General features: G+C 38.1%; 1 protein-coding gene across 24 annotated transcripts in view; it reads left to right on the forward strand.

The window, feature by feature from the left end:
* COBLL1 (cordon-bleu WH2 repeat protein like 1) overlaps positions 1 to 27,582 on the forward strand; it is a 187,852-nt gene that overhangs the window by 76,765 nt on the left and 83,505 nt on the right. For 2 of the 24 annotated variants that reach the window (XM_089329096.1, XM_089329097.1), the window contains exon 1: positions 2,810 to 2,890. The exons of 20 other annotated variants lie outside the window; for them this stretch is intronic. The gene's annotated coding sequence lies outside the window, so the exon portion shown is untranslated. Of the gene's footprint in view, positions 1 to 2,771; positions 2,891 to 4,384; positions 4,545 to 27,582 lie in introns of those variants that run through there. 2 more of the 24 variants (XM_089329094.1, XM_051848574.3) reach the window with 2 other exon arrangements.

Below are 27,582 nucleotides of genomic sequence, written 5' to 3' on the forward strand. Positions count from 1 at the left end.
CATTGGAGGGTGAACCAACGGCAAAGGAAGACCTTTCTCTCTGTCTCTCTCTCTCACTGTCCACTCTGCCTGTCAAAAAAAAAAAAAAAAAAAAAAAAAAAAAAAAAAAAAAAGTTTAAAAAATTCAGAGTTCTTATTTCTTCTGAAAAAGTGGAAAATTTGGTAATGTTGACTCTCATTTCCCAGAGTGTTATTTCAATGGGTCTTGCTGGTTATCAATATTATCATCAGTCTTCTCTACAGGTAGCTGCAGGCACACTTTAGGGCAGTATTTTTTATTTTTTTTTTACACTTAACCCATTTCACTTTTATTGCTGTGCCTTGGTGACCCTTTTGTTAAGGATGTTCTTTTATACCCTTTAAATGTTGCTTTAGGGAACAGGCATTTAGACTAATGATTAAGCTATTGGTTGAGATGCCTGTGTCCCATATAGCAGTGTCTGAGTTCAGTTCCTGGCTTTGGCTTCCAATTCCAGTTTCCTGCTAAAACAGACACCGGCAGGTAGAGGTAATGATTCAACTAGTTGGGACCCACTCAGTAGGTAGACCTGGACTGAGTTCCCAGCTCCTGGCTTCAGCCTGGCCATTGTGAGCATTTGGGGGACTGAACCCACATATGGCAGCCTGCTCACACACTTTCTCACTCACTCTCTCTGCCTCTTGAATACCTTTTTTTTTCTTAGTTTAAAAACAGCACTTGCTTTAGGAAATCAAGTCTACAACTGTGTTAGCTCATTTGGTTATGAGTATCATGTATCTTGACTAGAAGAGTATGTGTCATATTTCTTAAGATTGACCATTGTAAGCATTCTTGCTATTATCTACATTCAAAAATAATAGCATTTCTATCTGCCTCTCCTTTGATGCTAACTGCAATCCCAGGTGCATATACAGAATGTTTCAGGGGAAGCCTAGGCATCTTTCTTGGGAAAACATGCAAAGAAAACTTAAAAAATGATATTGGGTTATGCAGTGCAGTGATAGTCTTTTGATGAATTACTCTTTTAATAGTAGTACATGTCCATGTGTGTGAAACTCATAATTTAGTGACCTTTTCTTTTTCCTGATATGTCTTTCATATTGGATTAAATCCATCCACTGGCTCACTCTCCAAATGGCCCCAACAGCCAGGGCTGAGAAGTAGAGCAGCTAGAACTCAAACCCATGCCCATTTGAAATGCTGACATTGCAAGCCTCAGCTTAACTGGCTATGCCACAAGGCCAGCCCCTTATTTATTTGACAGAGTTACAGAGATAAAGGGAGAGCCAGGTATAGAGCTGAATGACTGTAATGGTCAAGGCAGGGCCAGGCCAAAGCCAGGAGCTCCATCTGGGTCTCCTATGTGGGTGGCAGGGACCAAACGACTTGGGCCATCTCCCACTGTATAGCAGGGATGTGGATCAGAAGTGAAGCAGCTGGAACTTGAACCTGCCCCAGCCCTAGCATTGCCCTTTATTATATGTAAACTAATCATAAGGTTTCCCCACAGACATTTAACTGTAATTTATGTAAGAATTTGGGGGCCAGCATTGTAGCGGGTTAAGCCACTGCCTATGGCATCCATATTGGCACCAGTTCAGGTCCTGGCTGCCCTGCTTCTGATCCAGCCCTCTACTACTGCTCTTGGGAAAGCAGCAGAAGATGGCCGGAGTCCCATGTGGGAGACCCAGAAGAAGCGCCAAGCTCCTAGCTTTGGCCTGGACCAGCCCCAGCCATTGCAGTCATTTGGGAAATGATCCAGCAGATGGATTTACAAATGTAAATGCTTGTGCTTTTTCACTGAATCTTGATTATCATACATCTAGCTTTTTGCAAACTATCATCCTACAAGTAATTTTAAAATTTTTCTTTCACATATGTAGATGTGCTTAACACTAAAATGATTAACTAAAATGTCCTTGAGGTGTTGTTTAAAAATTCTTAGTAAATTTTGTGTATGTTGAGAAACTGAAAGCTTTATATCTTTATAAAGGAGACAAAACCATTGAGCATTTTGGTTTTTAAATTTCTTGATAAGGAGCTGCTTTTAAAAATTACTGTGTAGGCCAGCGCGGTGGCTCACTAGGCTAAATCCTTCACCTGCTGCGCCGGTACCCCGGGTTCTAGACCCGGTTGGGGCGCTGGAATCTTTTTTTTTTTTTTTTTTTTTTTTTTTTTTGACAGGCAGAGTGGACAGTGAGAGAGAGAGACAGAGAGAAAGGTCTTCCTTTACCGTTGGTTCACCCTCCAATGGCCACCGCGGCCGGCGCATCGCACTGATACGAAGCCAAGAGCCAGGTGCTTATCCTGGTCTCCCATGGGGTATAGGGCCCAAGCACTTGGGCCATCCTCCACTGCACTCCCTGGCCACAGCAGAGAGCTGGCCTGGAAGAGGGGCAGCCAGGACAGAATCCAAGGGGTGCCGGATTCTGTCCTGGTTGCTGCTCCTCTAGTCCAGCTCTCTGCTGTAGCCCAGGAGTGCAGTGGTGATGGCCCAGGTCCTTGGTCCCTGCACCTGGCTCCTGGCTTTGGATTGGTGCAGTGTGCTGGCCGCAGTGTGCCAGCTGTAGCGGCTGCTTCGGGGGTGAACCAACAGAAGGAAGACCTTTGTCTCTCTCTCTCACTGTCTAACTCTGCCTGTCCAAAAAAAAAAAAAAAAAAATACTGTGTAAATTATATTCCCTTCAAAAAAAAAGGCCTGTGAAATGTTACGTGATTATTCCCGGAATTATTTTGTAAGACCAATGAATTCCTTCTTTTACATGTTTGCCAGAGTTAAGAAGTACCTGGCGCTTTCAAATACATGATAAGCAGTAGAGTTAGTAGCAGACAGGAGAGCTGGTTTAGCATTCTCAAAACTTAAATAGCTGAAGGAGCACTACAGTTTTATAGAGACTCTCTGGAACAGTTGTAAGTACATATGATTGGCTAGATTTTTAAAACAGTTTAACATTTTTGAATCATTTGCTTTAAAAATATCTAATTTTCCTTTGAACTGTTATATTTGTTTTAATGTTTGATTCTAAGCATTTATAGAAGGGACTAAAGAACTTTTGGTTTTGTGAGTTGATGTTATATAGTTCATTTTTCTTAAAACAGTAAATGTATATGCACTGATGTAATTTATACTTGTTGGAGAAAGATTTTTACCTGTAATAGCTTATTAAAATCTCTGTATACAGAAGCAACTACTACATTCATTATGTTTTTATTTGAAACACTTCTGAGTTTTAAGACATGTCATGATTCCTTTGGAATTATGGTGAACATTTCAACCAACCATATGATAAATCATACTAGTCTAGTAGTCTAGAGCTTTAACTTTTAGAAAATATAATAACTGTCTGATTTGATACTTGCGTTCAATAGACTTCAGTAGATACCTAAACGGATGTTCAGAGGTTTTAAGTTACTTGATATAAATTCAAAGGAGAAATGAGCATTTTGACAGCTCAGTGTTAGTGAACTAACTGTCCTGTTGCACTTTTTCTCATAGACTGTCCTGGCATGGGCTTCCATGTATTAGTAACTCTCTGTATGGTGATTAAAAATTGCTTTTAGTCAAATTTGCTTGACTTAAAAAAAAAAAACAAGACCTTTATACATGACTGTCAGATCAGTCCGTGAGTGCAATATTAAACTGTTCATCTGAACTTTGAAAAGGTGATGTGTCCTGGAAATTCTAACTTGGCTGATGATTGCACATGATTGGTAAATGAGCTAACTAAAGAGTACAACCTGTTTATGCCATTCTGCTTCTGCACCAATGTTATGTGCAAAAACTTCATTTCTTTTTAAAGACCACACTAACCTCATCCTTTTAACTAGATGCCTGGCTATTATGTGTATTAGATGATTGTAAAAATGACTCTCTTTGTGTAAATAAAATTTTGGGTGTAGAATATCAGTAGATAGTCAAAATGCTGCCTTTAATTGGAACTCTGGTTTTCATGGAATATTTGGTGACTTCAAAGTAATAAAGTGAAGAAAGTAATCAGCTAGTGTTATGGTATAAAGTATTTCTTATCATGTAACTGATTATTAAAGACATGGTCTAAGAAGTGATAATTTATAAAAATCTTATATTGAAGGTGAAGTGATAATAGTTTGTATGTGGTGATTGTATTTTTTAAAACAAGGGATGTGTTTCTAAGTACCTTGTAGAAATATGACTTACACAATTAAAATTTAAATTTCTCATAGAAATAAATACATGCAAATTTGTATCTTATAAATTTTGTTCAAAGGAATTTTATCACATTTAAGGTTTATATAAATCAAAACAGAAAATGCAATCTTATATATTTTAAAGACGATAGAATATCGGGTTGCTGTCACTGGCTAATTGCTGTTAAGCACACACTGTGAAGATTAACAACTAACCAAATCCATTTATTCATGTAGGCCATGAGGTCAGATGGCTGAGACTATAAATAGGCAGACTTAATGATGTCATTAATAAAGAAGAAGAGAGTGTACCTCTGTGTGTCTTGTTTACTCCCAATAAGCATCTGTTCCTTAGAAAACCAATTATTGAACCATGTGGAATAAGGAAAATCCAAAGGTGAGTAATAGAATTGTTTAACACAAACTCATAATTCAGTGTTAGGAGTAAAATTATATTCCATTTTCATGTTTGAAATAATTATACATTAATCTTTAGAATTAAATTTGGCTTTTTCTACATAAGTTTAGGGTTATATAACTATAATTTTAAATGGAGTGTTTAGATGCCTTCCTGTCACTTTTTAACCACGTCAAAGAACAGTCCATAGTAACTCATAAAAAGACACATGCAGGTATAGGTCTACAAACCATATAAATAGAGATGTTCAATTAGAAGCCAGTTCTTTCTAAACCTGTTTCAACTTCCTTACAACACTATACCTGGTACTCACCTGATGTTTTTTAGTGGCATTCTCTTGTCAAGTATGGCATGGAATTCCCAATTATGTGTATAAATCAACTTTTTCTGTTTGTTGGGGTAACTTACTCTGCTTTGCAAAGAAGGAAATCTATTAAGCTCAACTTTTAAGCTCAAGCTTTTACGTTTGTCTATAAGGAATGCTAATAATGCACTACAGTAGTACCTGAATTGAAACAAACTACAGACTGTTTTCCAAAGAGAAACTCTAGAAAACAGTGTATTCCTATTATTTAAACAACAACAAAAATTGTGGCTGGAAAATAAAATTAGTGACCTGTTTCCATATATTTTGTTCTGCTTTGTTGGTGTCTCATTAAATTCATGAAAATAAGAAATAGTTGTCCTTTAAAGACAAGAAAAGAGGTTGCTTTTGCTTTTGAAATAACATTTTTTTCTTTAGTTTTTTAATAAGAAAAAGAAGATTTTAAAATAAATTAAGAATAATATGAATGGTGCTCGAAGTTTTACGTACAAAATGTAGAATCTTTTGTAAGATGCTTATGAAATTTTAAGTACAAAATGTAGATCTTTTGTAAGATCAGTACAATAAATATGTTCAATTTTTTATTATAAGATCACAAAGTTAATTTGTATTTTAGCTGCTTAAATGCTATTCACAGGAACTGAACCACACCTATTATACCAGAATTTTTGTACTAAAAGTTCTTAAAAATGGTTTTGATAAGAAAGAGCTATTTTTGAACAAATTCTTTGAGCTCTGGTAGCCACCACTGCCACTTGCTGCAGATGTCTTTGTTTCTAGATCCACCTATTTCCTCAGGGAAAGTTTGTATAAATGAGACTACTGTAGGTTTCTTTGTCATTTCCTTTTCTTGTTTTGAGGGAGGAGGAGTTGCAATGGATTTTTATAATATTTACAATTAGCTGCCTTTCTTTGGAACCAAAAGATAGAGTAGTTGGGAAGCCAAAGGATAGTATTTTAGGATACTTAAAAGAGGCTGATGAAAACCAAATTTACAATTTAGACTTGGGTATTTCCCTTAGTTTGAGATATTATTAGTTTTATAAATCATGATAGCATGGTTCTAATAAATTAGTCTTTTGCATGCATATTGCTAATTGCTTTCTTCTGGTGAGCTAGTGTTTCTTTTAGATGTCACTCTAGAGAGAATAATAATAAATTGCATTTATTGGGTAGGTTCACACAATCTGATTTTTGTTTTCCAATCTGCAAATATGAGGAACTTCAAAAAGTTCATGGAAAATTGAATTCAATTATAAGTTGATTTTGGTATGAAATTCTTTTGTAATCCACCTATTGTTTTTTCACAGCACATGTTTTTCGTGAAATTTTAAAGAACTCCTCCTCTGCACAGATTTCAATTTGTTTTCACTAAAATAAACTTAATTCCATCTTCTGTGAACATTTTGATGTCCCCTCAGAGTTTTAAAATCTTGGATTGTTGTTTCACCAGTTCTGGGCACACAGAATAGGGGATACAGGAACAGAGTGGTATGACAGTAAGGCCAGGGGCTTTTGAAATGAGCTACACTGGGGTTAAAAACCAAGATCAACTTGACTGAGGACAAGTTAACTCCTCTCTCAGGAATGTGTCTCTTATCCGGTAAAATGTAGATCCATCAACTCCTCCCAGGGTTGTGTAACTGTTACCTAAATGCGTACATAGTCTGCTGTTGATTGTAGCTTAATACATTGCATTACTTACTTTTTCATGAATGCTTCCACAGTGCTGGCTGATTGAGCACACTAAGGGTGTCTAATGTGAAAGGGGGAATAAGATAACATTGGTGACTTATGGAAAATATACATTGTAAAATAATAAAGTGTTAGTTCATTGAATGGGAGAACTGTTATATTTACTTCTCGGCCCAGTCAGAACAGTTGCTTAATAAATGCTTGGGAAGGGTGTGTAGCAAAACTGGAGTTTTCACCATGTCTCATTACCTTTAACTCTGTACCATTTCTGTTAAATTAACTCATTTTACTTAATATTTAATTTGACCTCTCTTCCATAAACAATATAGAATCTTTATCAAACTAACAGTATGAAGTACAAGAGATCTTCAAAAAATTCAGGGAGAACATGTATAATGTGAAAACTAGGCACCAAAGTAAACTCATCTTTTAATTCTGTGTTTCTACAAACTCTTTCTGTGGTTGTTTAACTGAAAGGTAAATGATTCTTTGCAACAGATGGGAAAAGGAAGAAAAATTTGTTTTATGAGATTTAGATACTGGAAATTTCCATGATTGGTTGGTTATTTTTATATATTGCTTAAAGACAACCAATCTTTTGTACAGCTGGCAATAATAATCTTTGAGTAGGTTTCCCAGTTTTCTAAGAATCAGGGTAAAATGATTAAAAAAAAAAAAACCCTGTCATTTGACACTAAATACATCAAAAATCCTATTCCAGGATATTTTCAAAAAGCTATATTTTTTATATTAAGAAACATATAACTCTTTTTGTATATATCTGAAGATAGAAATTTAGTCAACAGAATTTTATTTAGTGTCTTTGTTACATCAAGAAATGCTCTAGATTAAAAAATAAGTAAATGTCCTTGTTGCTTCTGGATGTCACATTAAAACAGAATAAAAGTACCTGGACTTGCTGAGCTTTCATTCAATAATTAAAATTCATTTTTTGTGGCCAGCGCCGCAGCTCAATAGTCCCGGTCGGGGCACCGGATTATGTCCCGGTTGCCCCTCTTCCAGTCCAGCTTTCTGCTGTGGCCCGGGAGTGCAGTGGAGGATGGCCCAAGTGCTTGGGCCATGCACCCACATGGGAGACCAGGAGAAGCACCTGGCTCCTGGCTTCAGATCAGCGTGGTGTGCTGGCTGCAGCGCACCAGCGGCAGCGGCCATTGGAGGGTGAACCAACGGTAAAGGAAGACCTTTCTCTCTGTCTCTCTCTCTCACTGTCCACTCTACCTGTCCAAAAAAGTTTATTTTTGTGAATAAATCACTATACAGAATTGTGAATATTTACAGCATGCCATTTATGAATTGTTCCTTGCATGAAAATATGTAATGTGTAGTATGTTAACATTTTTTGGCTTACTATGCTGTTGTTTGCTTGCAATAAATAAATGCCTAAAAATAATTAAGGATGAGAAGTGAAACACTTTCACAAAAATCTTTAGATAACATTCTTTTCCAATCCATATTTGATTTTTAATTTTATTGTGATGTTTCATTTCTGATGACACCAAAAACTTTTTTTTTAGATTTTTAGAATTTTATATTAAATCATTCATTATGGTATAAATGATAGTTATGAGAGCATTTAATTAACAAAAATATGATTCTTCCAGGTTGTTTCTTCACCAGATAAAGGGAATTATTGCTACGGAAGAATAAAATTGATAGTCCCTGGAGAGCTATGCTTCTGTATTTATATCTTAATGCTGCTTAGCTATAATTCTATTGAGAAAATTATTACTATAATTTCTGTCATGTAGTGATCTGATCCACATTGTTCTCATTTTTTCCCACTTATAAATTGTTTAATAAAGTAAGGGGTAAAAGGTGGGTTTTATTACTTGGCTTGTACATAATTAGATAAAAAAATCAAATTGTGTGCTGATTTCCTAAAGATGTGTCAGCGTATGCATTAGGGTTGTCCAGCAGTCCTGAGTCTAGTAATATTATGGAACTCATGAGTGTTAGTGGCCTGAGTCCAGTAAGATTGGGTAAAGCAAGCAGAATGGCTGTCCTTGGCACAGCGAATCCCCAAAGCTAGCAGGCTACTTTCTAGTTTGCTGCGGAATCCTGTGATCCTTGATCAACACTTAACTTCCACTGTCTCTGAACCTGTTAAAGCTTGTTTTCACAATTAGTCACTTTAATGATGTGATTTACTAAATATTATAAATATATGATTTGAGAACAAGAAGAGAGCTGTGTCTGTAAAAGCAAAGTTAAATACTTAAGAAAGAATCTTTGATAAACCGCCCTGTCTTCCAAAACTGTGCTCATGAATGAGATATGAATGAAACAGCTAAGTACCAAAGTAGAGAAATGAGTTAATAGGCATTGGCTTTTCTAATTTGTAGTATAATACCCTTTTCTTTCCATTTCAAATGTATTGGTTTCTCAAGTAAACAACTCACATGCTTTTCCAGACCTTGTTCTCTCTGATGTAGATTCAAGTTAATATTTTACTGCACCTAGTGACATTTGAAACCTAGTGACTTTTCATTGTGTCATTCTTATAATTTCATATGTTATATGCTTCAGGCCATAACATTCTGATGAGTTTTATGAAAAGATTATAAAAGTCATGGGATTTGCACTCAAATTGCTTGAGGTATCTGGAAATCCTTGGCATACTTGGAAAATTGGAAGTCAAAGGCAAGCCCTTAGGTGCTATGTATGCAAAAAGGACAGTGTGCAAATATAAAGCTTTTACTCCATCAAAGATCAGTGAATGAATTTACTTCTGTGCATTTAAGTTAAAATGCTGACGGTTGTATCAACTTTTGATTCCCACTTTAATGACCTTTCTGTAGTACTGATTAATGTATAGAATTCTGTTATTACCACTGCCTTTTCTCAAGTTTTCTAAATCATTATTTCCAAGCTATTTTTCTTAAAAGAAAGATAATATATATTTTATTTCCATATTAAAAACTCTAGTGAATTTTTTTCCAAAATGAGCTTACTTAAATATATAAGAACATACTAAAAACATTTATACAATTTTAAGATGGAGTTTAAAAATATAATTTTGAACTGATTATTGTTGCATAAGAAGCAATGAAATTCCATGCTTCTCTGGGGTCAGGTGAGGAAGCCATTTCATAAATTAAATGATACCATGACTTGTCCTTAGTGTACCAGCTACCTCCTTCCTTATTAGATATGTTTGTTTATACAGTGTTGTTACTTTCTATCTTGTCTTAAATATGCTTACTTATTATATATTTAACATTCATACCAACTCATTGGTAGTTGAAAGAATCGCTTAATGGGAAAATATAATATCTAATGGTTCTTTTTTAAACATGATCAAAATGACAATTTATGTCTGAGCTATGCTTTCCACAGTCTTTTTTACTTATATTTTTGAATATCTGTTGACCTGGCATGAATATATCCTAATTTTCTTTTTTAAATTTTTTTAAAGATTTTATTTATTTGAGAGGTAGAGTTATAGACAGTGAGAGGGAGAGACAGAGAGAAAGATCTTCCTTCTGGTGGTTCACTCCCCAAATGGCTGCAACGACCTGAGCTGCACTGATCTGAAGCCAGGAGCTTCCTTCGGGTCTCCCACATGGGTGCAGGGGCCCAAGGACTTGGGCCATATTCTACTACCTTCCCAGGCCACAGCAGAGTGCTGGATTGGAAGAGGAGCAGCCAGGACTAGAACTGGCGCCCAGATGGGATGTTGGTGCCACGGGCGGAGGATTAACCTACTGCGCCATAGCGCAAGTTCCCCAAATTTTCAGTGTTACTACCCTCACATAAATTTAGAGAACCAGGGCTTTCAACTAGTTCTGTGTTCCTGGAGAATAGTGAGGAGTTTGCTGTGAAGGCTTACAAGAATGATATAACACAAAAGGGGATGTGCAGAGACTTGCTTGTGAATGTTCATAGTGACATTATTCACGGTAGCCAGAAAGCTGAAACAATGCAGATGTCCAAGAATTGGTGAATAAAATGCAATGTACTCATACATTGGCATCCTATATGTAATAAAAGTAACAAAACACAGATATATGCATGGATGGACTTCAGCTGCATTATGCTCATCGCCAGAAGTGAGACACAAAACATCAATTATATGATTTCATTTAATCGATGCCTAGAAGGGAAAATGTGGTGATAGAAAGTACTTAAGTGGTTGCTATGGACTGGGTGGGTTAGGATTAGAACAAGATATTGGAAAGAATAAAAATGAACTTGGCTTATTTATAGGAAATATTAGCATGAAAGAAAATTAAGATATTCCAACATGGCTTCTCATTTTGTATATGAAAAACCAAAAGTGACCTTCATTTAGATCAGTTGAATTCAGACATCTGGTGGTATCTCATTATAGCTTTACTTTGCATTTCCCCAATGAATAATGGCATTGAATATCTTTCTGTGTGCCTGTTTGCCATTTGTGAATTCTGTTTGGTAAAGTGTTCACTTTCCACATTTTTTTCTTTATATATTTTGAGTTATTCAAGTTTTATATATTTTCTTTATACCATTTTAGGAACACAGTGGCGCTTCCCCCTACCCTCCTTCCCACCCACACTCCAATCTTCCCTTCCCCTCCCACTCAGTTTCCTAATCTTAATTTTTGCAATGATCTTTTTTTTAGTAAACTTATTGATTGTATAGTTAACCCGACTCTAAAAGAGTTCAACAGATAGTATAAAGAGAAAACAAAACATTGTTCCTCAATGAAGGAGAAAAGGGCTATAAATTATCATTGCTTCTCAAGATGTCTATTTTTACTTCAATACATTATATTTCAGGTATTCTATTAGTTACCTTGGATCAGGGAGAACATAAGATATCTGTCTTTTTGGGACTACTTATTTCACTAAGTATGATGGTTTCCAATTGCAACCATCTTGTTGCAAAAGACAGGATTTCATTTTTTTTTACAGCTGAGTAGTACTCCATAATATATATATATATATACACACATACCATAACCATAATTGTCCAATTGATGGACATCTGAGTTGATTCCATATCTTAGCTACTGTGAATTCTGCTGCAGTGAACATGGGGATACAGATAACTCTTTCATATGCTGTTTTCTTTTTGTTTGGGTAAATTCCTAGGAGTGGGATGATGGCTGGCTTATATAGTAGGTCTATATTCAGATTTCTGAGGTATCTCCATACTGTCTTCCATAGTGATTGCACCAGTTGACAATTCCACCAACAGTGTATCAGGGCACTCTTTTCCCCACATCCTCACAAGCATTGGTCATTCATTGACTTATGTATGTGAGCCATTCTGACTGGATTGAGCTGAAACTTTATTGTGATTTTGATTTGCTTTTCCTTGATGGCTAGTGATCCTGATCATTTTCTTAAGTGTCTGTTGGCATTTGAATTTCCTCTTGAAAAATGCCTGATCAAGTCCTTTGCCCATATCTTTTTCTTTTTCTTTTCTTTTTTCTTTTTTTCTTTTTTTTTTTTTTGACAGGCAGAGTGGACAGTGAGAGAGAGACAGAAAGGTCTTCCCTTTCCGTTGGTTCACCCTTCAGTGGCTGCTACTGCTGGTGCGCTGATCTGAAGCCAGGAGCCAAGTGCTTCTCCTGGTCTCCCATGTGGGTGCAGGGCCCAAGGACTTGGGCCATCCTCCACTGCACTACCGGGCCACAGCAAAGAGCTGGGCTGGAAGAGAAGCAACCAGGACATAATCTGGTGCTCCAGCCGGGACTAGAACCTGGTGTGCCGGTGCTGCAGGCATAGGATTAGCCTATTGAGCCGCCTCACGGCCCTTTGCCCATTTCTTTACTTGATTGTTTGTTTTGTTGTTGTTGAATTTGAGATCTTTATAAATTCTGGATATTAACCCTTTATAAGTTGTGTTTTTTGCAAATATTTTCTCTCATTCTGTCAGCTGCCTCTTCACTTTGCTGAGTGTTTCTTTTGCAGGGCCAAATGCTTATGCCAAGTTACCAAATTGCTTATGCCAATGTCTTACAAAATTCCCCCAGTGTTCTCTAATGACTTGATGGTATCAGGTCATAGACTTAGATCTTTGATCCATTTTCAGTTGATTTTTGTGTAAGATGTAAGGTAGGGGTCTAGTTTCATATTTCTGCATGTGGATATCCAGTTTCCCCAGCACCATTTGTTAGAGTGTTGTTCCTCCAGGGATTGATTTTAGCTCCTTTGTCAAACATAAGTTGATTGGAGATGCAAGAATTGATTTCTAGAGTTTCTATCTGTTCTGCTGTCCTACAAGTCTGTTTTTGTGCTAGTACCAGGCTGTTTTGATGATAATGGCCCTGTAGTATGTCTTGAAATCAGCTATTGTGATGCCTCATACTTTGTTTTTGCTTTAGCTATTTGGGGTCTCTTGTATTTCCATGAATTCTAGAATCATTTTTTCTAGATCTGCAAAGATTGTTGTTGGTATCTTGATTGGAATGATGTTAAATCTGTAAATTGTTTTTGGTAGTATGGTCATTTTATGATGTTTATTTTTCTAATCCATGAACATGGAAGATTCTTCCATTTTTAGGAATTAAGGTAATGTAGGCTTTGTAGAAGACATTTGGGAGGTTTCTGTCCCTTTCACTTGTTTTGAACAACTTGAAAATAATTGGAGCTAGTTCTTTAAATGTCTGGTAGAATTCAGCAGAGAAGCCATCCAGTCCTTGGCTTTTCTCCTTGGCTTTTCTTTGTTTGGAGGGTCTTTAATTTCTGTCTTGGTTAGGGGTCTGTTTAGGTTTTTTATGTTTTCATGACTCAATTTTGAGAGATTATATGTGTTTAGAAATCTGTCCATTTCTTCTAGGTTTCCCATTTTGTTGGAATACAGCTTTTTGTAGTAAATTGTGATGTTTCTTTTTTATTTCTGTGGTATCTGTTAGGTTTCCTTTTTTATCTCTGATTCTATTGATTTGAGTCTTCTCCCTCCTTTTTTTTTTTTTTTTTTTTTTTGACAGGCAGAGTAGACAGAGACAGAGAGAAAGGTCTTCCTTTGCCGTTGGTTCACCCTCCAGTGGCTGCCGTGGCCAGCAAGCTGCAGCTGGTGCATTGCGCTGATCCGAAGGCAGGAGCCAGGTGCTTCTCCTGGTCTCCCATGCAGGTGCAGGGCCCAAGCACTTGGGCTATCCTCCACTGCACTCCTGGGCCACAGCAGAGAGCTGGACTGGAAGAGGGGCAACCGGGACAGAATCCGGTGCCCCGACTGGGACTAGAGCCCAGGGTAGCAGCGCAGGTGGAGGATTAACCAGTTGAGCTGCGGTGCTGGCCCTCCCTCCTTTTTTATGGTTAATTGCACTAATGGTGTATCAACTGTGTTTATTTTTTCCAAAAACCAGCTCTTCATTTCACCAATTTTTTTTGTGTGTGTTTTCTTTTTGATTCAGTTTTTGTTCTCTAATTTTATTTCCTTCCTCCTGATTTTGGGTTTGGTTTTTTGTTGTTGTTTGAGGTCCTTGAGATGCATTCATAGCTCATTTATTTTATATCTTTCCAATTTATTCATGTAGGAACCAATTGCTATAAACTCCCCTCTTAATATTTTCTTGCCGTATCCCATAAGTTTTGATATGATGTATTGTCTTTATTCGTTTCCAGAAATTTTTTTGCTTTCTCTTTTGATTTCTTCTATGGCCAATGTTCATTCTGGGGCATGTTGTTCAGTCTCCATGTGTTTGCATATGATCTAGAGATTCTCGAGTTACTGATTTCCAACTTTATTCCATTGTGGACAGTGAAGATGCATAGTATGATTTTGATTTTTTTTAATTTGCTGATCCCTTAATCATTATGTAGTGCTGCTCTTCTTTTTTTTTTTTTTTTTAACAGTTTTTATGGTAAAGTCTATTTTGTCTGATATCAGGATGGCAACACCAGCTCCTTTTTGGTTTCTGTTAGCATAGAATATCTTTTTCTATCCTTTCACTTCCAGTTTGGGTATGTCTTTGATGGTGAGAGGTGTTTCTTGTACGCAGCAAATAGATAGGTCTTGTATTTTAATCCATTCAGCCCATCGGTCTTTTAACTGGAGAGTTGAGGCCATTTATATTTAAGGTGACTATTGATAAGTAACGACTTGGCCCTGCCATTTTTCCATAAATATTCCTATCATTTACTTCAGATTTCTTTTGTACTTCCAGTGGAGTTTTTTTTTCTGCTTTCTCATTCTTTCATAATGATGGCTATTTTTCTGTGTTTCTGTATGGAGCACCTCTTTAAGCATCTTCTGTAAAGCTGGACAAATGTGACAAATTCTTTCAATTTCTGTTTGTTATGGAAGGTCTTTATTTTACCTTCATTCATAAATGAGAGTTTTGCAGGGTACAGTATTCTGGGCTGACAGTTTTTTTTTTTTTCTTTTAAGACTTGGAATATATCTCATCATTCCCTTCTAGCCAGTAGGGTTTCTGATGAGAAGGCCTCTGTGAGTCTAATTGGAGATCCTCTGTAAGTAATCTAGCGTTTCTCTCATGCAGATTTTAGAATCTTTTCTTTATGTTTTACTGTGGAGAGTTTGACTACAGTGTGTCATGGTGAAGATCTTTTCTGATCATTTCTGCTAGGAATTTTCTGTGCTTCCTCTACTTGGACATCCTTTTCTTTCTCCAAATTATAAAAGTTTCTGTAATTTCACGAAATAGGCCTTCTAGTTCATCTCTTTCCACACCTTCAGGAACTACAAAGATTCGTATGTTGGGTCATTTGATGGTATTCTATAAATCTTCAACCCTGATTTTTAACTTTTCTATTTTTTTTTTAATTTGACAAATAGAGTTAGTGAGAGAGAGAGACAGACAGAAAGGTCTTCCTTCCATTGGTTCACCCCCTAAATAGCCACTATGGCTGGAGCTATGCTGATCTGAAGCCAGGAGCCAGATGCCTCTTACCGGTCTCCCATGCAGGTACAGGGTCCCAAGCACTTGGGCCATCCTCCACTGCCCTCCCGGGCCACAGCAAAGAGCTGGACTGGAAGAGGAGCAACTGGGGCTAGAACCCGGCACCCATGTGGGATGCCGGCGCCGCAGGTGGAGGATCAACCAAGTGAGCCACGGCACCAGCCCCTAACTTTTCTATTTTCCTCTTGTATTTTTTTGGTGTTACTGTAAGATAGCCAAAGATTTATCTTCTAATTTGGATATTTTTTTCCTTCTGCTTTGCTGAGTCTTGCTGTTAAGGCTCTCTACATTTTTTATTTGGTCTATTGAATTTTTTATTTCTAATATTTCATTTTGATTTCTCTTTTTCATGTCATGTATGGTTTTCTTTAGTTTATGTATTCACTTCTGGTTGCTTTTGAGTAATCCTATGATTTAAGTTTTTGAATTGCGTTTCTGGCATTTTATTAAGTTCTTCATGTTCACCTTCTAATACTGAAATGTCATTGTGTTCCTTTTCGGGCGGGATTGTGGTACCTTCCTTATTCTTGTTTCTTGAATTTCTGCTTTTATTTTTAGGCATTTGTGGAGTTACTTGTCCCCCCCCCCCCCCAATGCCTTTTGTCTTTGAGCTGTACTTCTGTGGCTTAGTGGAATGTCTGTGTTCTCAGTGAATTCCGAGAGGTGTGTGATGGGTGTGTCCAGGGAGTTCTGTTTAGTGCTCCAGGTTGGAGCAATTATCCAGGGTAACACCCATGTTGGGGTGGTAGCTCTCCTCTTATTAATAAAACAGGGGAAAGATGATCACCTGTTGGTGTGATCACTCCCTCACCTCCTGTTCTTCAAGCTGTGCAATGCCCAGTGTGTTCAACACTCATCTGTGTAAATGATCTGTGCAGTCCTCCCTGTATGTGCAGTTCCAGCTGCAATGAGCTTCCCTGGCAACCAAGGAGTTCTAAGAGTGTGACCGTGTGCCCAAGCACTTGCCCAGAACCCCAGCTATACCCTGCATCCAGGACTCCCACAGTCAAGGAGTACAAGAGAGTCCACTCCACCCCACTAGCCTGTCCTGTCCATAGAGAGACTGAGGAGTTCCCAAAGCTGCTGCCCATGTGTGTTTTGCTCGGTCAGATAGAGTTCAGTGTCCCCAGGTAGACTCAGTCAGTGGGGAATGCAGATTCTTTTCACCCAGGTAAAATCCCTGGATCACAAGTGTGCACAATACCCACCAGCCACAGCCCTACTCCTTTCACAGTTGTGCTGGGTGGCACTTCCCTTTGGTGGGGATGGCTCCCTCTCCATGCCTGTTGCCAGGTGGGCACAAGAGAGTTGGTGATGTTGCCTGGGTAACTAGGTTGAGATGGACCCCACCAGTTGTCTTGACCTGCTGTGGTTGCCCCTGCTGGCAGTCCCCTCTAGCTGTTGTATGTGCATAGAAGAGCAGCTGCTACCTGTTTATGTCAGAATGGTGCCTGCCTTCCCACAGCTAGCCACAGGGCACTGTTGTGGAGGGGGAAGAAATGGAGACAGACACACCGCTCTTTTATCCCCTTGTGGGTGAGCAGTTGCCCAGCTCCCCTGAGGGTTCCAGGCCAGACTCAAACACCATAGTCTTCTAGGCTCTCTCTCCAGCTGTATCAACAGTGGCGCAGGGTGCAGTCACCTCACCTTGCACGGTGGGGGCTGCTGGCTCCTTTGTTGTGTTCATGCTCTGTGCTCTTTGCTGCGTGTCTGCATCTTCCACTCAGGTCCAGACTGTTTCCACTGCTTTCACAAAACCTCCCACTGCAGTTTTGCCTGCAACGTTGCCCTGAGAGTGTACTTTCTCCCCACTTTTTTTCTGCTAAGTTCACAGAGCCTAGGGCAGACCTCCCTGTCGCTATTGTGCCATCTTGCCTCTCTGCCACTTTCCACATTTAAAATGGATTTTTTTTTTACCATTGAGTTTAGAAGTTCCTCTGTATATTCTAAATGTGTCTTTTTGTTGGATATGTGAGTTGTAAATAGTTCCTCCCAGTCTATAGCTTGTCTTTACATCCTCTAAACAGGATCTTGGACATAAGAAAATTTAATTTTTGATGAAGTAAACTTTATTGAGATAAAATGTGCATATTTGTTTTTAAAAATCTTGGATTGTTTCTATGGAGTTATAAATGAGAAATCTCTTGTCTAATGCTTGGCGCAATAGACTTTTTGCTCCTATGTTACCATCTAAACCTTTTTAAAATATTTTATGTTTAAGTGACTTTAATTTTTATATACAGTGCTCTTTTAGATTTTATTTCAGGCTCTGTACACTATGTCCAAACATTTGTTCTAGCTACTATTTGGCAAAACCTGTAACTAGCAAAATTAGTAAAATTCACTTTAGGTGCTTCTATCAGTAAGCAGTGAATATGCTTATTGTTTATTCCAACACAGATTTAAAACATTAACAGAAATTAATGGCTCATTGATGGTTAATACTTACCACAGTTGATATTTGAGGGTACATTGCGATTGTGACTTAAGAACAATTTTTGCTTTAGTGCTCGAATGGTTTATCTACTAGTGTGCTTTGTTTGGCTGACATATTAGTATGCAGTCCCAGTATTTCTTTTACATGCGTACACATATCTTAAAAATTATGACTCCCATGCTTAATTGTTTACTTCTTTACCTAGTATACTTTTGAACGTTGAAAAATTTCAGCTGAGAACTTAACTTTTTTTGCAGAAGGAGTGAGTTTCGTCACATTGATTATTATTGTTTCAGAGACTATAAGACAAAACAGTCTATGGATAATTTATTTTTCTTTAATAAATGATTTTGAATTTATGAATATTTAAACACTTTCAAAAAAGTAGAAATGCATATTTATAATAAGGCTTATCATGTTATAGTGCTTATAATATTTTTATATGTGAAAAGAAAGAGGTCCACCTTTTGTCTAGCTTTCCCTTTGTTAATCTTTTACAATTTTTTTAAATTATAGTTTCATTATGTTTTGTTAACTTTTTGGACTCATTTTCCTACATTACTCTGACTTCCCCATATATAATCTGGCAAGGCAACAAGCACCAAGTACAAATGAAGCTTACAGTAGATGACACTGATCACATTAAATACTGATATTAACTAATGGCAGGAGGCTGTGCAGGAGTGAATGGAACAGCAACTGAGCATGGGGGCATAGTGTCAGTTTGTTATAAAGCAAAATTATCTTTCATTTTATATATTCTTATGAATTGTTTTAGGTATGATTCAAAACAGGATAAAGTTAGGTAATTGTGGATGTAAAACACTTGGCACAGTTCCTGTAATTAGAAAAGCATTCAGTTAGTGTAGGTGGTTTTTTTTTTTTTTTTCTTTAAGGATTGATTTGGTATATTTTGGCCATTGTGTGGTTGTTGTTACTAGTATTTCTTTAATCTACGCACAGTGTCTTTATGTGATATGGTACACAGAGTGGGTGCCCAGGCAATGTTGTTGATATCTTGTGACTCCTTGTGTAGCTTGCTTTCAAGTCTTTTTCAACTTGCTTATTTTTTTAGGTGTAATTTTATATATCTTCCTTGGATGTGTCCATTTCTATTGGAAGCTTTCCTCATCATTCTTGTTGCTGTTTGACTTTCACAACTTCACATAAAACAAACATCCCTTATAATAAATTAAGAAAACACAGAAACTGAAATTTTGGCAACATTTATGGGACAGATAAGAAAAATTTAACATTTCATTTGTAAATTTTCTATGATATATCTTATTCTGTGATGATTACTAAAGAGAGACTGAGGACATGGGTATATGTGTAAAACTCTATTCACTTTTATTTGTGCATTTTCCATATATAAATTATGTCAGTAAAAATGTAAAGAGAAATATGTTTTACTTATTTGATAAAAGGAATAAAAAGATATTGGATTTTTAAATGTGAAAAAGTTATTACTAAACTTTTGGACTGCTTTTTTTGTTAAAAAATTATTTACTTGAAAGGCAGAGTTACAGAGAGAAAGAGAAAAATAAAGAAAAGGAGAGAAAGAGAGATCTTCCATCCACTGGTTCACTTCCTAATGGCTGCAATGGCTGGGACTGGGCCAAGCCAAAGCCAGGAACCAGGAGCATCCTCTGGGTCTCCCACATGGGTGCAGGGGCCCAAGGACTTGGGCCATCTTCCACTGCGTTTCCAGGCACATTAACTGGGAGTTCATCAGAAGTGGAGGAACCAGGGCTTGAACTGGAGCCCAGCTGGGATGCCAGTGTTGCAGGTGATGGCTTACCCCATTGTGCCATAGTGCCAGTCCCTGTACTGCTTTGAAGGCTGATTCTATTCACTGATGCTGAGATCTTGAGTGTACATGAGCTTTATTGCTTGGCCTAGGGGCCAACCTTCAGGTAGTGTGTATCAGAGTTTACAAAGCACGCATGAGAGTATGTCATTAATTCTATTGAGGGTTTACTCTCTGAGGCATTATGTAAAACTGATGGTTCTTCATCCTGGCTGCAATTTAGAATCACTTGAGGAGATTTAAAAAATAAATCTCCACAAGCCAATTAAAGCAGCATTTCTGGAAGAGGAACCCAGGCCTCATTTCTTAAACTCCTCAGGTGAATTCATTGTATGGCCAAATTTAGAACCATTGTGCTAGACAGTGGCCGTACATCACTCACTTAACCCTCTTAGCAAACCTATTAGTCAAGTGTTATCCAATTTTGTAATTGAAGTTCCAGTGAGATTAAATGACCTAATAATTTGTGCAGGCATTTGATGGAATCCAAGATTTCTGACTTAAAATCTTGAGCTTTATTATTAACCCTTAGTTTTAAATCAAACCTAATATGTAAATTTTCCCTTTGTAATTGCAAATATATTTTTTCTATCACCTTTGGCTTCCTAATATGTCTAAATGTTTATAAAAGATAGTAGTTATATATTTAGTGAGCTAGGTATTTCTCTTTTCTTCCTGCTGTATCACCCAGGTGTACCCACCAAAAACAGGTATAAGCCAGGTTATACATTTATTATCTAAGCATATGTATTTAAAAATAGAGATATTGGAATTAGAGCTTATATACCTATAAATATTCAGGAGCAAATTATTTGCCTAATGACTTTCCCAAAATGAGAGGTGTTCATGCAAATACATGTTATATGTGCATATGTGTATATATGTGTATGCATAGACTACATTGAGGATAAGGCCCTTTGTATGTCAAAGATATGAAACTATAATCAGAACAATTTTTAAGATTTATTTGGGAACTACCTTTGCAATATATGGTGATTTTTATGTATACACAGAAAGTATGGCAAAATAAGAAATACTGTCTGTTGGCATGATCTAAGATGATGAGGTATTTAGAAACAACTATCAAATTTGGTTTTAGAAATGCCATCTTTTGACTTGAAATCTAACTGAAGTTTACAGCATCCTGTGTGGCCCATTTTTAGATGAATTAGAATACAGAGCACGTACTATCTTTCTAGGTACAAGACAACTAAATTACTACAAAGACTTCATCTATTCATTAAACCTACTCTTAGAGGCCTAGTGATATGAAGACATACTGTGTTTCTGTGTCCCGCTTTATATAATTGCTATGTTCCTAAAAGAAATTAAAAGAAAATTTGAAATGGCTATAACAAGAAAAATGAATAAACCTAATGGAAACAATATTTAAATAGATTCATTCTTTAAGAAATAATTGATGGCCGGCGCCACAGCTCACTAGGCTAATCCTCCGCCTTGCGGCGCGGCACACCGGGTTCTAGTCCCGGTCGGGGTGCCGGATTCTGTCCCGGTTGCCCCTCTTTCAGGCCAGCTCTCTGCTGTGTCCCGGGAAGGCAGTGGAGGATGGCCCAAGTCCTTGGGCCCTGCACCCCATGGGAGACCAGGATAAATACCTGGCTCCTGCCATCAGATTAGCGCAGTGCGTCGGCCGCAGCGCGCCGGCCGTGGTGGCCATTGGAGGGTGAACCAACGGCAAAGGAAGACCTTTCTCTCCGTCTCTCTCTCTCACTGTCCACTCTGCCTGTCAAAAAAAATAAAGAAAGAAAGAAAAAAAGAAACAATTGAACATACTCTGACAAAGGTAATATGCTGATAAGAAGTACAGATCTTAGTTTGTGATATCTGCCTCATGCTTTGGGGGAAGACCTGTGTCTTGTCTTTGTACTTGTTCTACTTCATCTATGCAGTGATGTGTAGGATGGATCATCCCTAGCTTTTTCTTGAAGAGAAAGTTATATACAATGTCCTAAAATATAAATGAAATACTAAAAGAACAGAAAGTAGAAGAACTTCTAGATGTAAAACATGAAAAGTTCTTGAAGGTTATGGTACTTACAGAGAGGGATTTCATTGGTAGACTTCAACAAGTAGGTCATATAAGTGTAGGTCATGCTATGAGCAGTGGGTGTTTTGGAGCACAGCTAGTATGTCAGGAAATTTGAGGAATAGGCTTATATAGAACTATGGGTCTTCAGCGTGTTTATGGGGCAGTTGCAGCCAACAGATGGTCTCAGGCTGAAGTGTCCACAGAGCGGAGAGTATGCTGGTTCATTCCCCATATACCCACAACAGCCAGGACAAGACTAAGCTAAAGCCAGGAGCCCAGAACACAATCTGGGACTCTCACATGGTTGGCAGGGACCTAACCACTTGAGCCATTATCTGCTACCTCCCTGTGTGCACGTTATTAGGAAGCTGGACTGGAGAGCAGGGCCAGGACTCAAACCCAGGTGCACCAATACATGATACAGGTGTCCCAAGTAAAGTCTTAACTGCTGTACTAAAACCCACTCCCCTAAGTTGCTTACTGTTGTGCTGATGGCTAAAGATACTGGAAGCCTCATGGACCTCTCCTTAAAGTTCCTGACATGGTAGCCTGTTTCCCTCAGAGTGCCCAAGACAGATGCTGCAGTCTCATGTAAACTCAGGCCAGCATGACCTCTCATCATCGTTGTTGCCTTCGATTCATTGAAACTGAGTCACTGAATTCAGTAAACAAAGGGAAAGGTTTACACAAGCAGGCGGGGTCACTGGGAACCAACCTAGAGGCTGTCTACTATAGTAGTATATTTCATCTAATTCAGTATATAAAAATATAATATACAAAATTACTAATGGGTGTTTAATATTTTGACATTTATACTTATAGAACATCTCAATTCAAATGCTGTATTTTCATTGGAAATAGCTGGTCTATATTTAGATGTCATTAAATTTATAGTTGAAAAGTAGATTTACATACTCAAGTTATTCCAATTGTACTGAAATGTTTTCCAATACCTGAATCAAGGCTCAATTTTTAAATACAAACTAAAGCTAAATAGACTAAAAAAGTAGTGTCTCGGTCACATTAGTCATGTTTTAAGTACTTGTGGCCACGTGACTGCCATTTTGGCCAGTGGAGTCTTATAAGTTAGTCTGCAAAATGAAACAGGGAAACAAAGATATAGGGAAGTCAAAATGAAGATAATGGATGTACATACATTGTGTGCATAGATGTCCAGGACAGGAGATTTAAGATGACAGAAATATGAGGTGCGGTGAATGTGGCTTTGGATTGTGGAGGTGTGCTGGGGAGCAACACTGAAGTGCCGAATGCCTTGCAGTAGAGACGTGGTATTCCAGGGTTCACATGTAAGAGAACTGAGTGTGGGAGACCAACTCCAAAAGCTTTTCAAAAGTTTCCTGTGTCTGTCACTCTGTTAATTTTTTCCACTAGTGTATGCCAAGAGAAAGTCACTTGGAAATGGAATCTGTTTTCCAGTCTTTCATTTCCTCTGAGCGTCAGAGGAGACTCTTTCCTGACCAGGACCAGAATATTCTCAGGATGGGCAGAACTCCCTGGGAACGGGCATCCTGTCCCTGTGACTCTTTCAACCAAATGGTATTTGTAAACTACCTCGGCCACCATGCCCTAACCCCAGTCTTAATGGTTTTGTCTCCATGCTAGATCTCTAAACAAAATTATTCTGTACAAATCTCTGTATGAAGTGATATGGGATTATGAAGTTCAATACCTGTGATTTGCAAATGAGGAAATAAGGTCCATAAAAATGAAATGATTTCTATAAATAAGGTCACACACGTGGCCATGGAGCACATTCCCAGGCCTTTTACTACTGAAGGCAGTACATTGTTTCCCCAACCCCACAAGGAGATCTAACAGCCTCTACTGGGAGGCAGGTCCTAGTATGTACACCTCTGGCACCTGCGTTCCTGTTTAAATATGACTTAGTTACCTGGCTCTTGTTAAGGCTATTGGGAGAGTTCGGTAGGTTTTTGTGTGTTGGGCCACTTCTGTGTGCTTTGTGGCAAATATCTTAATGTCTGTAAACCTCAGTTAAATGACAGTAACAATTGCTTCATTAGATTAAATGCAGAAAAGAAGCACTTGTACAGGACTGAACAGTAGAGATTTAATAACTGGATTTTTTTCTCTTCTGCCACTTAGCTTTTGCCCATTCAGCTTTTTTAATTGAATATCTGAGCTTCCAAAGCAGTGATGGAGGACAGTAATGAAGAATACTGACTTAGAATGAGGCAACATGGGTTTAAATCTCAGCTCCAACACTTGCTCCCTAAGTGACCATAGGCAAGTTCCTTAACCTCTCTGCTCATCAATTCCCTCCTCTAGACCTTGCCACACTTGCCTCACACACTGTTTTGAGGATATGAGTGAGTTTATGTAAAACCACAGCCTGTGACATGTGGTCAGTACTCAAGAGTTACCTGTTGCTGATATTCAATAAGAGTATTTTAGTTTTCCTTTATGTCCTTATTGGAGCTATTGTTGAGAATGAAGACTCATTTGGTAAGTACTTGCTTTGATGTGAAGAATGCTCAGGAACACTTAGTGTATTAGGCCATGTGTAACTAAAAAATCATTGCCATTTTCAAAAGTCAAAGGTATTACAAAATTGGATTATTCTTTCCTGGTATTAATCACGGTCCTTATTGGTCAAGGGAAGCTACAGCCAGGGTGTTTGTGTTCTGACCCATAGATCAGCCATGTTGTTTCCAGCAAGTTACTGAACATCTGTGCAATGTGAAGAAAGTGCCTTTGACTCCAGAATTCCAATTTAATCAGTGTTTACTCTTGTTTTTCCCAATCAGGCAGAGGACTTAGAATGTTCCTGACACTGAGTACTTTTACCTATGTGCCTCTGTTAGGGCTGCTCACAGTGTGTTACAGAACAGGTTGACTTCCAGCAACACACCAAGTTCTTACTCTCCTATAACATCATGGGGCTCCCTCCCATCCCTGGTTACATGGCACTCTTAAAGAACCCCATCTTGTGGTAGGAAGAGTTCTAGGTGCTAGCCCGCATGGAATTTTCATTGTAACACAAATTAATCAAGTAACAAGATGATTTCAGATGGTGATGAATGTGAGCTCAGCGTTGTGAAGACTGGGCCAAAACGGATATGGGTGGGAGTTGGCTCCTCTTCAGAGTAGTCATTGGATATCTCTATGAGTGGGAAATAGTTTTTCAAAAGTCTGAATGGGCTCCCAGGGCAAATAATTTGAAGTTCCTTGGTTAACTGCAGTTTATGCAAAGGGAATATATGTGCAAGGCTCTCAGATGTGATGGATCTGGAACTATTTGAGAAATGGAAAGAATATCAGTGTTAATTACACAGGGAATCAAAACTGGGAATAACAAGAGGGAGCTCTAAGGTTGGCAGAGGCTAGCTTAGTGATTCTCAGATATGAGCATGCACCTGAATCACCTGGAGGATGGTTAGATAGGGATGCAAGGCCCTGCCTCAGTGTTTTTGATTACGTTGGTCTAGAGTAGGGGCTGAGAATTTGCATTTCAAGTTTCAGTTGCTGCTGCTGCTGCTGCTGCTGCTGCTGCTCTGAAACCTCATTTTGGGAATCTCCTGGCTCGCCCATCTAGGAGTTTGTAAGCCAAGGAACAAACTTTGGGTTTCCTTATCAATACTTTGGAAAGTCCCTGAAGGATCAGAGATGTGATCTGATTTACATATTTACATATGTAAAATTCTTACTGCTAAAAAAGAAGCAATTTTAAGGGACACGAGGAGAAACAGGAGAGAACTGTCAAAAGACCACTAGACAATTCCAGGCAAGAGGTGATGGTTTAATGAAAAGAGTGACAGCAGGTGAACTGGGTGAAATGTAGGCAGGTTCAGGATGTTTCAGAAAGAGCCCATGAGACTTGATAATAGATTGAAAGTAGGAGATAAGTGAGAATAATCAAAAAATATGTTCAGGTTTTTAGCTAGAATTAACTGGGTGGTTAGTGGAGCCATTTGCAGAGATAGGGAATAAGCGGAGAAACTTGAAGGTAAAAATGAGGATTGGAAGCAGGGAGGAGAATCAAGTTTTTAGTAAAAAGGCTTGAGATATCTATGGGGCATCGAAATGTAAGTAACTATGAGATTCTTAAACACAAAAATGAGAGCTCAGCAAACAGGTCAGGATTGCAGATGTGAATGAGAGACTTGTTGACATAGAGATCATATTTAAAGCTCTGGGGCTTGGAGAAATTCTGAGATGAGTGGTTTGGAAAGAATAGGGCAGAGAATCGGTCCCAGGGTGCTCCAACTTGCAGAAATTGGATGGAAGCTGTGAGAGTACTATAGACTGAGAGCAGTGATGAAGAAAGGAAACAGTAGTATGTTGTCACAAAAAGCCCAGAGGCGCCGGAGCTGTAGTATAGCAGGTAAAGCTGCTTCCCGCAACACCAGCATCCCACATGAGTGCCAGTTCAAGTCCCAGCTGCTTCACTTCCCATCCAACTCTTTGCTAATGGCCTGGAAAACGCAGAGGATGATGGCCCAACTGTTTGGGTCCGTGCTACTTATATTTCAGACCTGGAAGAAGCTTCTGGCTGTTGACTTTGGCCTGGCCCAGCCCTGGCCAGTGGCCATCTGGGAAATGAACCAGTGGATGGAAGTTCTCTGCACACACTCTCTCTCTGTACTCTGACTGTCAAATAAATAAATAAATCTTAAAAAAAAAATTCAGAGAAACCCAAGCAGAAAGCTTAAGACCACGGGGAGATGATGATGGAGATGAAGCAGCTAATTGTCTATAATTTATTGGATTTGGACCAACAAAAGTGATTTGTGACCCAACAACAGAAATACCAGTTAAGACTCATAGAATATCTTGAGTTTTCCTTGTTGCCTTTCGTTATTGCTTATCTTTTAAGGTCACTTTGATATTCGCGATGACTTGGAATTAGGCTTTTTAAGGATAGGGAGTTTCTGTTCTTAATTGGACTTCCTTAAGCACTTAGCACAATGTTCTGCCCATTTTGGAACAAATCTTATTTCATTAAACCCAGACAGAGAAATAGAAATTATTTGGGAAAGTGGTTTCCACTTTACCTTTGAGATGCATAACTTAGGGGCCAGACAAACATTGAAGGTTTTGGAAGACTGCTTCTTGAGTGGTTATCACTGTGAATTGTGTGTTTGGTAGCTCTCTCTATGTATGCTGCAATGGGCTGGCTGTGGAATTTCTTTGTGGTCATTAGATAATAATACTTACAAGGTTATTTTAAGACTTAAAACACATGTTTACACATTTTTGTCTTTAATATTGAAACTATATTTTTGTTTGGTACTTCTCTGAATCTATCAAATTGTGTTCAATATAGCAAGCAAATGAGATCCTATTGGATTGGAGAAGCTTATTAAGAATTTAAATATATCTCATATAACATTTTAAAGCTTTAATTCTTTCAAATCAAAAGATATTTGATTAGAATTCTGTTGCTTTCCAGAATTTCTTTTGTTCTATTTTTAAATCTATTTTAAGGACATGGATATTCTTAGTAATGAAGTAATAACTGCAATGAGCACAATTTGGAAGTGCCGTGCAAATCATAAAAATGATAAAAACCCAATGGAACAGCAGGACACCAACTTAATTTTAAAATGAGGTTTTGGTATTTTCAAAATGGATCATTGAATACATGAAATTATACCTTAATTCTCATACAAAAATCGAGTTTAATACAATATCAAGATAATTTTAGGGGTCTGGGGCTGTGGGGTAGTAAGGTAAGCCTCCACCTGCAGCGCCAGCATCCCATACGGTCACCAGTTCATGTCCCAGCTGTTCCTCTTCTGATCCAGCCCTCTGCTGATGGCCTGGGAAAACAGCAAAAGATGGACAAA

This window comes from Oryctolagus cuniculus, chromosome 3, assembly GCF_051225735.1.
Source record: "Oryctolagus cuniculus isolate XC-2025 breed Fujian yellow rabbit chromosome 3, ASM5122573v1, whole genome shotgun sequence".
Lineage (NCBI taxonomy): Eukaryota > Metazoa > Chordata > Mammalia > Lagomorpha > Leporidae > Oryctolagus > Oryctolagus cuniculus.